Raw genomic sequence first — 13,439 nt, forward strand, 5'->3', positions numbered from 1 at the left:
CTATTAAGATTAATAATTGTGGTTTTGTTCTCATGAATACATATGGTTTTGGTAATAACTAAAATGATTGCTCACTTCATTCCTAGGTATTACTACTATTTGTTGCAGACATCTAATGGTGCTACTTCTATAGAAAATAAGTCATTCTGTACACTGGCAAAAAAAAAAAAGAGTATTTTTTTAATATCCCGTTAGTGCCCAGGGGTTACTCCTGGCTCTGCACTCAGAAATTATGCCTGGCAGGCTCCAGGGATTATAAAGAAAGCTGGGGTTCAAACCCTAGTTGTTGTGTGCGAGGCAAATGCCCTATCTGCCTTACTTTCTCTTCAGCCCCTCCTTAAAAGTTTTTTGTGGCTTGATTATATTTGAGGGAAAATTAACCCATGTTTAAGTGTAAAGTTTCTGGAATCAGGCTGCTTGAATTGGATCAAAACTTCGCTCTTGATGGAGCCAGGAGACAGTACATTAGGTTGCCGGGAGCCCTTATAACAGGCAGAAAACTTAGCTGAAATGCAGGGTTTTGTGTCAGGTACAGAACTTTGCTAAAAACAGGCCTCTGCAAAAAGCAGAGAGCAGTGCTAAAAGCAGGCAGCCTTGAGAAATAAATGTAAACATTTAAGATTTAAGGTTTGTAAAGAAACAAAGAAGGCACAGAATTTTGGTCCTGGGAAACTGAGTCTAACTTAACTGAGGTCCCCTTTAGCTGTACATTCCAATCTGCCTGAGATGGGTTACATTATCAATGAACCGTGGCCTGATGGAGATGTATCTCATTATCTGTACATTCCATCCCACTTGCTGATGGGTCTTGTTATTTGGATAATCTGGTCTGTTCAATGTATCTATCCCCTATAGACATATTTTTGTTCGGAACTGTGCCCGCAAATGTATATAAGCCGGGCCTTGAGTTTCAATAAATGAATTTGGATTTGGATATGGAATCCTTTTCCCACTCTTGTCTGTCTCCGTGTCTGTCGCTGTGTCTTAGTGTTTGCACGATCTCATTCTGAGAAAGAATAACCATATCTTAATTGGTGTCCCTGCAGTCAGAGGCACCCACATTAGGTAGGGTGCAAACCAGGCATCAAAGCTTTATTTCATTCAGAGTACTACATAACCCCTGAGCATAACTGGGTATGGCCTAAGAGGCTTCTGAATGCTGCTAAGATGGCCCTGGTATTTCCTATCACCAAAGGACTGAGCAGTATTGCAAGCTCATATCTTATTATCACCAGGAGTGACCCATAAGATTCCTGTTCACTGCTTGCTAGGCCCCAAGACATAAAAGGACTTTGGACTCATTTCCAAATAATCAGAAACTGTCTCAAAACCTTTGAGGGTTATAAATGAGGTTAATGTGTATCCTAGTGTAAGAGATCACTATTATTGTATCTTCCAACATCCAATTAGAGGTACATGGACTAAATGGGTATATGAAATTTTATTACTTTTCCTGGAAACTACGTTTTGAGTATAATAAAGTATAAAACTTTGGGCCCAAGATTAGTGTTCTAAAACCCTTGGGAAACTGCCTATTCTTATTCTTATTCCTATTATTATTATTATTCCTTAGCAGTAGAAATCTCAGGGGTTCCATATTTTGAGGATATAAAACGTGAGAAGAATGAATGCATCTACTTTTCTTTGAAACACAGTATAATAATAATAAAATGACTTTAAAGGTTACATATAAATTTTCATAAAACAAAAAAAAGAGAATAAGATGATAGCTGGTGAAAATATCAGTGAATAGATGGTAACCAAATTCAACTGCAGATATCCTCTCTGACAAGTTTAAAAACCTTCAAGAAGATAACAGTCAGTTCATACTGTAGACTTGTAGAAAGCACAAGGACTTCTCTGTTATCTGTCTCTGAAAAGAGGTCAAGGTCAGATTGAAAGTAAGGCATTGATAATATATGTAAAATGACTTAAGAAAAATGTAAGGGATTTTCAGGAGTCACAGAGAAATACCACTCAGAGAGGCCAAATGATTTATTACAGAAATCTAAGGTAGTGAGTGACAAATATCATAAAGAAGTTGGAACCCAGGGATTATAATAGACCAGTTTATAAAGGCAAAAACTACATCTTAATCAAAGGAGCTGGAGCAATAGCACAGCAGTAGGTTGTTTGCCTTGCACGCAGCTGACCCAGGACGAATCTCGGTTCGATCCCCAACGTCCCATATGGTCCCGCAAGCCAAAGCAATTTCTGAGCGCAGAGTCAGGAGCAACCCCTGAGCTTTACCGAGTGTGGCCCAAAAACAAAAACAAAGACAAAAAGAAAAATACATCCTAGTCAGACAATGGATACAATGGGTAAGGGGCTTAGGGAACTGTGATCAGCAAAGCAAGTTACAGAAACAGGGGGGAAAAAGGCTAGTAAATGGATAAAATTATGCTCATGGAAAATAATTGACTTGCAGTTATGTGGGACAATCACCCTGAGGGGTGAAAGTGATTTCAGGAGTTAAACAGTTTGTTTATGGGCCATACATATTAATAAGTTACACCTGACCCTTGGAACAATAGAGAACAGTTCCCTTTCTGTTAACTTGCTAGGAAAGGAATAAAGATGGACTCTCTTTTTTTTTTTTTTTTTTTTGGTTTTTGGGTCACACCAGGCAGCACTCAGGGGTTACTCCTGGCTCTATGCTCAGAAATCGCCCCTAGCAGGCACAGGGAACCATATGGATGCCGAGATTTGAACCACCATCCTTCTGCATGAAAGGCAAATGCCTTACTTCCATGCTATCTCTCCGGCCCAGAATGTCTCTTATGTGAGGAGCCCCCAGCTCACCTTCAAATATGAACTAATCTGAATAATATCTACAATAGAATGTCATATTAGGCAAACTCTTGATCGACTGCTAGGATAAGGAAAATTTACGTTTATGGGAGATCTCAAACTTTATTTACCATGTACTCTTTCTTTTCAAGAGCTTTAGAATTTTGAAATGTTTAACAAAAATTTAAAATGAAATCAAAAAAAGAAGCTGAAGAGCCATAAAAATCGAGTCTCCAGCGAAATAAAGAAGAGGAAACTAGAAGATTTTTTTATTGTGGTATAAAGGACAAGACAGTTGTGCAACAGACCTACAGAGCTACCACCTCTTAATGAAACTAGAAATATATAAACAAGAAAAGAAAAGTAATGAATATGTATTTGCCTACAGCATTAAGAAATTTCACCCATCTTAGATTCTGGGGCCATTTAAACTAAGTAAACCAACTAAATAATATCAATTATTAAATAAAAAATAAATACTTGCAATCATTCAATGTAAAGATGTATGACAAATACTATGAAAATGTTTACTAAAAAAGAGAGAAAGAAGCAGGGAAAGCTAAGTGTATTAATAAGTAAATTGTGGGAAGCAATAGTACAGTGGTAGGGCATTTGTCTTGTATGCAACCAATGCAGGATGGACCTTGTTGGATCATCAGCGTCTTATATGGTCCCCCAAGCCAGGAGTGATTTCTGAGTGCATAGTCAAGAGTAACCCCTGAGGATCACCAGGTGTGGCCCCCAAAAGAAACAAAAAATAAAGTATATTGTAATTCTCTTACATAAATTATAAGCATGCTATAAAGAAGAAAAAGTACATTATAAAAAATTAATGATATAGATCTAAGTACCAATTGAACTAAGAGCTAAAGCTAAACAAATGGAATGATATTATCCTGGCAAAGCATGTTGCTCCAAGACGATGAAGAAATTCATTTTGAATTTCACAATAAAGCATTGGGAATACATGGATCACAAAGTTGCTGATTTTATTCTAAGTATTATAGTATGTATAAAATTTTGATGTCCCCAAGAAAATCTCTCATTTGTGATTTTAATGTCAAGTTGAGAGGACTCCAAAACTACCACTAGTTTCAATCATATGATCAAACCCAACAGAAATCGGGAGAAACATTAGATTCAGTGTATGGTTTATTGCTTAAAAGAATACAACTTGAAAACAATAGAAGGAAGAGGTACATAGAGCAGATTCTAGAATTCCTCACTCAGAGCTTTTAATTGTCCTTTTCTCTGGGTCAGAAAGAATACAGACTTTGCTAATTACATTAAAAAGAGCTTGGGGTATAGTCAACCAAGAAAGCTCATCTGATCCTTGGTTTGCTGCTTCTCCTTTGAGATACAAGGTCTTTTGCTTCAACTAAAGAACATTTGAATACAATTAAAAATTTGAAGGTGAGCTGCTGTTTTTTAAAGAAAAATGATTTCTTTTTAAAAAGAAAAAAACATTTTTAACTTTTTAGTTTGCCTTTGCATCTTTCCAGATAGTGGAAAGTGCAATACAAACATAATCTAACAATCCTTGAATATGCACAGCTAGACACTACTTACATCAATGAAAAATACTTCTGTATCTTTTAGACTCTTTCCTTCAAGTCTCTACATAATGCTAAAGCTTTCTACTAATTGGGAGAAATGTGTACTTACTTTTAAAACACTAATATGCTGATGAAAATCTGAAATGAAACTAATATGCTGATGAAAATCTGAAATGAACCAAAATAAATTTCACATTTTTTTCTCAAAACTATTTTTATATCTGCCAATTAGCTCTGAGGCAAGCAGACTATAGGAACAAGCATGTTACACTTGACAAACCTACATGGAAAAAATCAAAGAATTTTGAAATAACATATCCTTTTTCTGTTTGTTTTTGGGGCCATACTAGAGCAATGCTTAGGGGTTACTCCTGGCTCTGCTTGAGTTAGTCATGTACTAAGCAAACACCCTACCTCTGTGCTATCACTTTGGCCCCAACATATTCTTTTCTGACAAGAGATGTGGTCTTTGGCCTCATCTTCTGGAGGTAGCATCTAAATTCTTAGATTATTCTGCCTGATAAGAATGTCATTATTTGGGTTTGGGGCACACACACACACACACACACACACACACACACACACACAAAGAATGTCATTATTTATGCAAAGCCCAGTGGATACATTTAAAAAAATATTCTATGCTTACAGTGTCATTTTGATTTTGAAGAATTAGCAACCCAAGTGAATTCTATAGGCAATTAGCCACTTCTATATAATCAAATTAATAAAAAATTCACCAAGGCTCAGATGAGCTTTCTTGGTTGATTCACTATAAAGTTGACTGGAAACACCTCTAGAAATTTAACAATGCTCATACTTTAGTTAGAACTTAAATTGCACTTGTTTATATTCTTACTATAAACTTTGACATGTAATGAATGACCTATCTCATAGTCCTATAATTTTTAGTTCAAGAATTTGCAGATTATCATATTTATCAAGAATAGAACTAGGAGCAGGAGGAAAAGTACAGCCTGTAAAGGGTTTACATGGAATGAGGTTGACTTTGGTTTAACCCCAGTACCACAGAGTCCCTGAATTTCCAGAAATGATCCTTGGGCATAAACTAGGAGTAAGCTCTGAACACTGTCAGGTATGTGTGGGCAAAATTAAAATTAAAAAATAATAAACTGAAGATTCAGGCTAAAGAAGGGAGATGGAGAAGTAGATGAGGTTTATGGTGGAGGAATCTTAAAAATGACACACACTGGTAAAGGACACACACTGGTTGGTATAGTAGCTCTGAAAAGTAAAACAATGACTTCAATTGTATTGTAAATGATAATAACTAAATAACACTAAATTGAATTTATAAAAGTGTTATAATAGCAATGCCTTTGTATTTGATAAAAGTAAAAAAAATTAACTATTTTAACTATTTAGGACTACAAAATTCAAGAAAACCTCAATATTTTACCGTAAAATACTGCCAGAAAAATAGTAGAACCTAATAGTAATTAATAACTAGCCCCATTAAATAACACACTAAATCATCTCATTTAATAATGAATTGAAATCAATAAAATTTATTTGTATCACTTAATGGAGAGCAATGAGGTGGAGGCAAGGGGACCAAGCTGTCCAAAGTCACTGATCTAATCAAGCAAGCTTGCCATTAAACATGAGTCATTCTAACATTTGTTATTAGAAATCTGACATTAGAAAAAATTATAACTAATAAAAACATCTGGAGGAGCTCAGTGATGGGAAACATAGTGTAAGAACATTCAAAGAGATTAACAATCCAATGGGTGTTAGTCCCAGAAACTACCTCACATTAGTGCAAGGCACCATACAGAAAGAGTCCACAAACTCCAGTGCTTTAGCTCCTATGTTTTTTGTTTGTTTATTTTTGGTTTTGGGCCACACTGGTAGCATATGTGATGCCAGAGATCAAACTCAGGTCCTTGCTGGGTCAGCCAAGTGCAAGGCAAATGCCCTACTGCTATGCTATCACTCCAGCCCCAGCTCCTATCTTTTTAATCCATCTTTAGAAACAAACATTGAGGGACTGAACTGGTCAGCTGCCTTGGATTAATTTATTACCCTTTAGTCAATAATCCTAGTGATAATGCAACTCTGGTAAAAGACTGTATCATGGTAGAGGCACAGAAAATACAGACTTGTTGACCCAACCAACACTGGAGTTAGCAAGAAGATGGAAGATGCTGGTAGCCAACAGAGGAAACGTGAACTCAACAGAAACATTCCATAAATGTTGAATGTGATGTCTGCAGTGAATTGATTAAATATCTTTCTTTTGAACATCCTAGGGTAATTATAAACCTTTTAAATATCTAAATAAACCAATCATTATAGTGTTTGCTCTGGTACTGGATCAGTTGTAATCACCATCTGTGAAGATTTCTGTGCAAAGACTGGCTTGACTTTTATCAAATTTCTTTCCTTCCTAGTACAGATCTCTGTATGTTTCCTTCTTTTTTTTCTACTGTGTGCCCATGGGACTGGGTTGTAGCCCAATAAATGTGAGTGGAAGTAACTGTTGGCATCCCTTGTGCGTGTTATTTCTCTATTTTTTTTCTATACACAAGTACATAATGATCTCAAAATTCTAGATGAAGACTGTGGAACCTCAGAATCAAATAACACTGGTCATGTTAAAAAGAAAAGATGCCCATTGCATTGGCACATCTGATTCTTCACTCTACATGAGTAAGAAATAAAATTTTAAGATTTTAGACAGGAGGCATTTGGGAGGCGTTCCATTACATTACTATAATTACTAAATCCCTGTATTTTGACTATAGTTTTTGCCTAAAATAAAAGAAAATATAGGGACAGGGAGATGGCTCAGTGACTAAAAACACATGCATTACAAGAGTGAGGCCATCGGATTCAATCACAGGAAGCAAGATAGAAATGCTATCTACATGCGTTGACTATGATCCTAGCAGCTTTGCTCTTCAGGCCTGGTGGTAATGCTGTCTGTGATCTACAGTATCAAAGGCAATTTTTATCATGCTGTGGTAGGTTTCTAAATATCAAAATTAAAGAATCCAAGTCTTAGCAAGCACTGCAACTAAGAAGAATGCAAATGAAGAGTACAAAGACCACATGAACACATACGTCAACACTGCAGGTGAAGTATGCAACATATGACATGACGGACAACTCAATGTGTGTGAGAACTACAAAAATGAGACCCTGAGAAAGAGAGAGAGATAGAGAAGGAGAGAGAGATGCAAGCACTGAAACAAAGGGAGTGAAATCCCTAATGAACACAACAACCAAGTATGTGTGAGCCCTGAGTCCTGCCCACCACCACAAAGACATCATGAGAAAAAAGCAGAGGGTGGTGTGAAAAAATATATATATTTATTTATAAATTTTAAATATATGTTATGAATTTTAGAAGGCTTGAAAGAGAATTCTATTATTGCCTACTCTGGCCCATTTTTAAAGACTCTTATGTGAGCAACAGAATAGTGAGTAGCAGGCTTGATTTACTGGGTCAATCTGGATCCATGATACCATATATGATGCTTCTCGCCCTGTAAGGAGTGATTCCCTAAGCAAGAAGTAATTTATGAGTTCTGTTGGGCAAAATTATAGTAGCAATTAAATATAATTTCATATAGTTTTCTCTTAAAGAAACTTTTATAGATGGGGGTGTTTTTTGGGCCACAATCAACTAGATCACAATAGTGCTTGGGGACAATGCAGTGACAAGCGTCAAACCAGGGTGACCCACTAAGCAAGCTCCTAAAACCTCTAGTGTTTTTCTAGCCCTTAAGACTTTATAAGAAGAGTTTCAAGGCTATTCTTCTTATTTGCTATTGTACAATTTTTCCCACATCCTGATTTTTTAATTTAAATTTTTATTTGCTTGTTTTACTTAAATGTTCTTAGTTTCACAAAGGAATTGAGGTAACTAATATTTAAAAGTTTGGCTCGGGGCCGGAGAGATAGCATGGAGGTAAGGCGTTTGCCTTTCATGCAGAAGGTCATCGGTTCGAATCCCGGCGTCCCATATGGTCCCCCGTGCCTGCCAGGAGCAATTTCTGAGCATGGAGCCAGGAATAACCCCTGAGCACTGCCGGGTGTGACCCAAAAACTACAAAAAAAAAAAAAAAAAAAGTTTGGCTCACTCTTAATTTTGAAATTTAAGGGAACTACAATGTCAGATTGAGACAATAATTTCCTCATAATTTTTCTTCTTCAAATAAATTTGCTTCTTTGTAATTATGGAAAATTAATCACCCTAGACAGCTCAAAGCAAATGTCAATGTCTTTCATTAAGAATCAGCACCCTAAAATTATATGATAGGGGAGTTGTCTTTTTATGTGAATATATGAAACATCACTTATTAATGAGAATCATTGACTATGAGTTACATGCTGCTTACCTTTATGATTTTAAGAAAACCATTAAACAAACAACAAGAAAGGATTGTCTAATTATCTTCCCAAAGTGGAAAAAAAAGAGAAACTGGTCACAACAGGGGAAATATAAATGACATATTTCATGTTTAGTCTATACTTCCATAGGAGAGTGTAAAGATGAAAGGTGGAAATATTTCTTGTCACTCCAAGTTGAATTTGAAGAAGTGTCTCTTGAATCTGCTTTTTCAGGCAGGCTTGTTAACCTCTGTTCTGGTCTGTGGTCAGGGGTTTCCCCCAGGTACCTCCCATCTCTTGGCAGTGACTTGGCAACCTAGGTTTTCTTTTCAGCCATCCGACAGGATTTCCCAGGACAAAGGTGTGAAGCCAATTTAATCTGACTCCCCTCCTCTTCCTGGGAGTCACACGTAAAGAGGAGGAAACTATTCTGACTGACCCCATGTCATACTTCCTCTCTACAACCCTTCCCTCTCTCTGCATCTTCAGACACTCACACATCCGCCTCTGTCAAGAGACTTTAGTGACTTGAGTTTAGCAGGGCAGAGCTCTATGTCAGTCAGGAGATTGATTTCCTCTGAAGAACTGTGAGAAAACCATCTGTTGACATCCCAGAATGTCAACAGTTTCTTTTTCATCTTATTTTTTCTGAGGTAACTACCTCTATTGCTACAACTACCACAATTGAATTCAAAGAGTTGAAGTTTTCTACAAGTGAAGGAGTATTTACTCTAAATAACTTCACTTAAAATTTTTCTCTAAAAAAAAAAATCCCAAGTTTTTGCTACCCATTCAATTTTAAGATTTTATAGGACATGTGTTACCTATCTCAGTGTCCCTTTGTCTATATCACCTTAAATATATCAGTGCTTTGCACAATAACTATTTGTCCAATAAATACTGATCTAACTATTTGTCCAATAAATACTGATCTAGGACCTGGAGGGCGTCCTCAAACATTTTAAACAGGGGGCCTGCTCACTATCCCTCAGACCATTGGAAAGCTGAACTATAATCAAAAAAAAAAAAAGTTAAAAAAAAAAACTATGAACAAATTCCTATGTATACTGCATATATGTTACTTTGAAGTAAAAAAGAAAATCAGCCCAGGAACATGTACAATATTTAAAATGAAGAACATGTGGGGCTGGAGTGATAGCACAGTGGAAGGGCATTTGCTTGCATGTGGATGGCCTGGTACAGACCCAGGTTCAATCCCTAGCATTCCATATATCTCCCAAGCCTGCCAGGAGCAATTTCTGAGCACAGAGCTAGGAGTAATCCCTGAGCATCTGAGCGCTGCTGGGTGTGGTCTAAAAACAAACAAACATACAAAAAACAACAAGTAAGGTTAAATCACAAACTTACCAATATTTCAATAGGAAGTATGGGCTTACTTTTGGTGGGTCATAGTTTGTGGAATCCTGGCCTGGAGATGAAATCAGCAAGACTGATTAACCAGGACTACATGTAAAGAGACTTCATTTGTTGTCTTCTGTTGGGTTCTAAGTCTGTTTAAGGGTCTATTGAACCACATTGCAATGTCTGCCCTATAAATATATATATATATATATATATATGTGTGTGTGTGTGTATACACGTACGTATGTATATATACATATATATGTACATATGTATTATATGTATATATAATTTTTATTCCTTTTTAAAAACCATGATTACAAATATGATTGTAGTTTGGTTTCAGTTATACAAAGATACCCCCCCATTCACCAGTGCAACATTCCCACCATCATTGCCCCCTATTTCTCTCCTCCCCCAACCCCTGCCTGTATTCGAGACAGGCATTCTACTTGTCCTACTCATTAACATTGTCATGATAGTTGTTAGTGTAGTTATTTTTCTAACTGCACTCACCATTCTTTGTGGTAAGCTTCATATCATGAGCTGGTCCTTTCAGCCCTCATCTCTGGGGATTATAACAATAATGTCTTTTATTTTCCTTAAAACCCATAGATCAGTGATCTTGCTTTTCCTCTGGCATATTTCACCCAGCATAATGGTTTCCATGTAGATCCATGTATAGGAAAATTTCATGACTTCATCTCTCCTGATGGCTGCATAATATTCCATTATGTATATGTACTACAGTTTCTTTAGCCATTTATCTGTTGAAGGGCATATCGGTTGTTTCCAGAGTCTGGCTATTGTAAATAGCACTGCAATAAATATAGGTGTGAGGAAAGGACTTTTCTATTGTGTTTTTGTGTTCCTAGGGTATATCCCTATGAGTGGTATAGCTGGATCATATGGAAGCTCAATTTCCAGTTGTTGTTGTTGTTGTTGTTGTTGTTGTTGTTTGAGCTCAATTTCCAGAGGGTTTTGCCCCATATTCTTTAAAGAGCTATATTGCATCCAACCCCAAAGTCTGTTATCAGTTGTCACTGTTAAACACACTCACGAAGAACAACTCATGAAATAACATCAGGTATAAAGAACAAATTACTCTCATAACTGCTTTCATTTTTATGGCGACTTCCTTGAGATTATGATCTAAAATTTTGTAAGTTTTCTGTACTATTTATATTACTTATATTTTAACTATACATAATACCTACATGATAAAATGACATTACATAAAATTAAAATTTAAGAAGCAAGGTACTAGAGAAAGAGTATAGAGAGTCATAGTTTTGTTTTGCATGAAGCGGATGTAGCTTCAATTGACTGCGTACCATATGGTCTCCTGAACCCCATCATTGTACGCAGAGCCAGGAGTAAGCCCTGAGCACAATTAGGTGTGGCCCAAAAGCAAACCAAAAAAGCATTTTTTTCGATTTTTTATCATAGCACCATAGATAAAAGCAAACACACTGACAAAACAACAACTAAATGGAGCTGGATTCTAGGCTGCATCAGTTTTGTGAACCTGAGAAAGTTGTTTAATCTCTCTGAAATAGCATATAAATATGACATCTACCTTCAAGAGTTAATATGTGTGAGAGAAAGAATTGAACATTATATTACATATGATGTTCTTAGAACATCAAACATCAAACCAAGAACAATAGAGCAGATATAGTGAATAAGTGGAGGAAGTGAATGATTGAATGAAGATAGAGGCCAGGTACTGGAAGCCTTTACTTAATCAATTCTGCTAAGATTGCCTTAATGAGTCCCTAATGATTTTTCCTATTTTCTTTAAATCCATTACTTTTCTGCATTGGTGTCCATCATCTAACAAGTTGCATGTATCAAAACTTGCAGAGTAGTTTGTGGTGAAAATTCCAAATATGTTATTTTAAACAATGAGATGTGTATATTAGAATGAACATTATTTATCATGCACAATAGGGAGATAACCTTGGACACAGCTAGAATCAGAATGTGCTCTCACCTCTATGGTTCTCATCTCTGCTACTCTTGGTGAGAATATTTTTTAATAAATTTATTTAAAGAAAATGCATCACATAATTGACATAGCTGATCTTAATATATTTGTTTCAAGATGACCAAAAGTAAAGTTATTTAAAAAATGAAATATAGAAAGAAAAACTAATAAATAAAGAAGAGAAAGGAAAGAAGAAAAATTCCATAGCAAGTAGATTTGTAAAATTGTTGTATCACCAACAAATTCATTAAAGCAATAGCAGAGGGTTTAGTACGCTCTTCCTTTTTAAAAAAAATAATAATTTTTATTGTGACCAAAAGTGAATACAAATCTTTCACAGTAATATTTGAGGTACATGGTGACAATTGATTAGGGCCATTCCCATCACCATTTTTTCTCAAATCCAGTTTGCAACACTAAGCTAATTCATTAAACACTGGCTGAGATCTTAGACATTATTCTAGGCATAATTAGTATTTAGGAGATAATAGAGAATTCTTTCCCTGCAATTCTTATATTCTGGTGGGAGGATTGAAAAATATATCAACAAATGTGGTTTTGTAGAATAAAGTCAGGTAGGAAGTATAGCTTTAAAAGCTAACATTAGAGTTAATTATCCCTAAAATTAATATTAGCAATGGCACAGCAGGTAGAGTGCTTGTCTTGTACAAGGTTGACCTCACTTTGATCTCTGGCTACCCATATGGTCCCCCCCCATGCATGGCTAGGAGTGATTCTTTAGCACAGAACAGGAGTAACCCCTGAGCATCACTACATGTAACCCCAAAACTAATTTTTAATTAAAAAACCACTACCATTAAAGAGAGGAAAAGTGGTGTTTAATTTTTTAATGCACATAAATTTATCTGATGCATTTCTAGTTAAATTCTTTAGAGACATTAATTATGCAACCACCACTGCCATCAATCTCCATGATTCTTTTATCTTGAAATCCAAAACTCTATATTCATTAAACAATAACTATCCCATAATCTACCTCTCCTACTTCCTCATAACCAACACACTGCTTTCCTTTCTTTGCAGGGTGGAGGGGAGAGGGGCTTCACAAGCAATGTTCAGGTAACCTAGTACTCACTTCCATAACATTCCACCAACTGAGATTTATGCTTCAGTAATTGATCCAAGGATGAAGAGCTTCTTGGATGCCATGGTTCCAAAGATCACAGGACTGCACAAAAAGCTATTCAGAGGTTTCTAGGGCTACATCAGGCAGTGAAGGGGGCAGTGGTGGGATCAAACCACCTGTGCCCTGTGCTCTGTCTCCAACCCCTCTACTTTCCTTTACAAAAACAAGCAGCTTTCTTTTCCCTCATAGCCTACCTAGGTTAGCCATCTCTGATACTATATGCATGACTTAA

The sequence above is a fragment of the Suncus etruscus genome, chromosome 11 (assembly GCF_024139225.1).
Source record: "Suncus etruscus isolate mSunEtr1 chromosome 11, mSunEtr1.pri.cur, whole genome shotgun sequence".
In the NCBI taxonomy this organism is placed as follows: Eukaryota; Metazoa; Chordata; class Mammalia; order Eulipotyphla; family Soricidae; genus Suncus; species Suncus etruscus.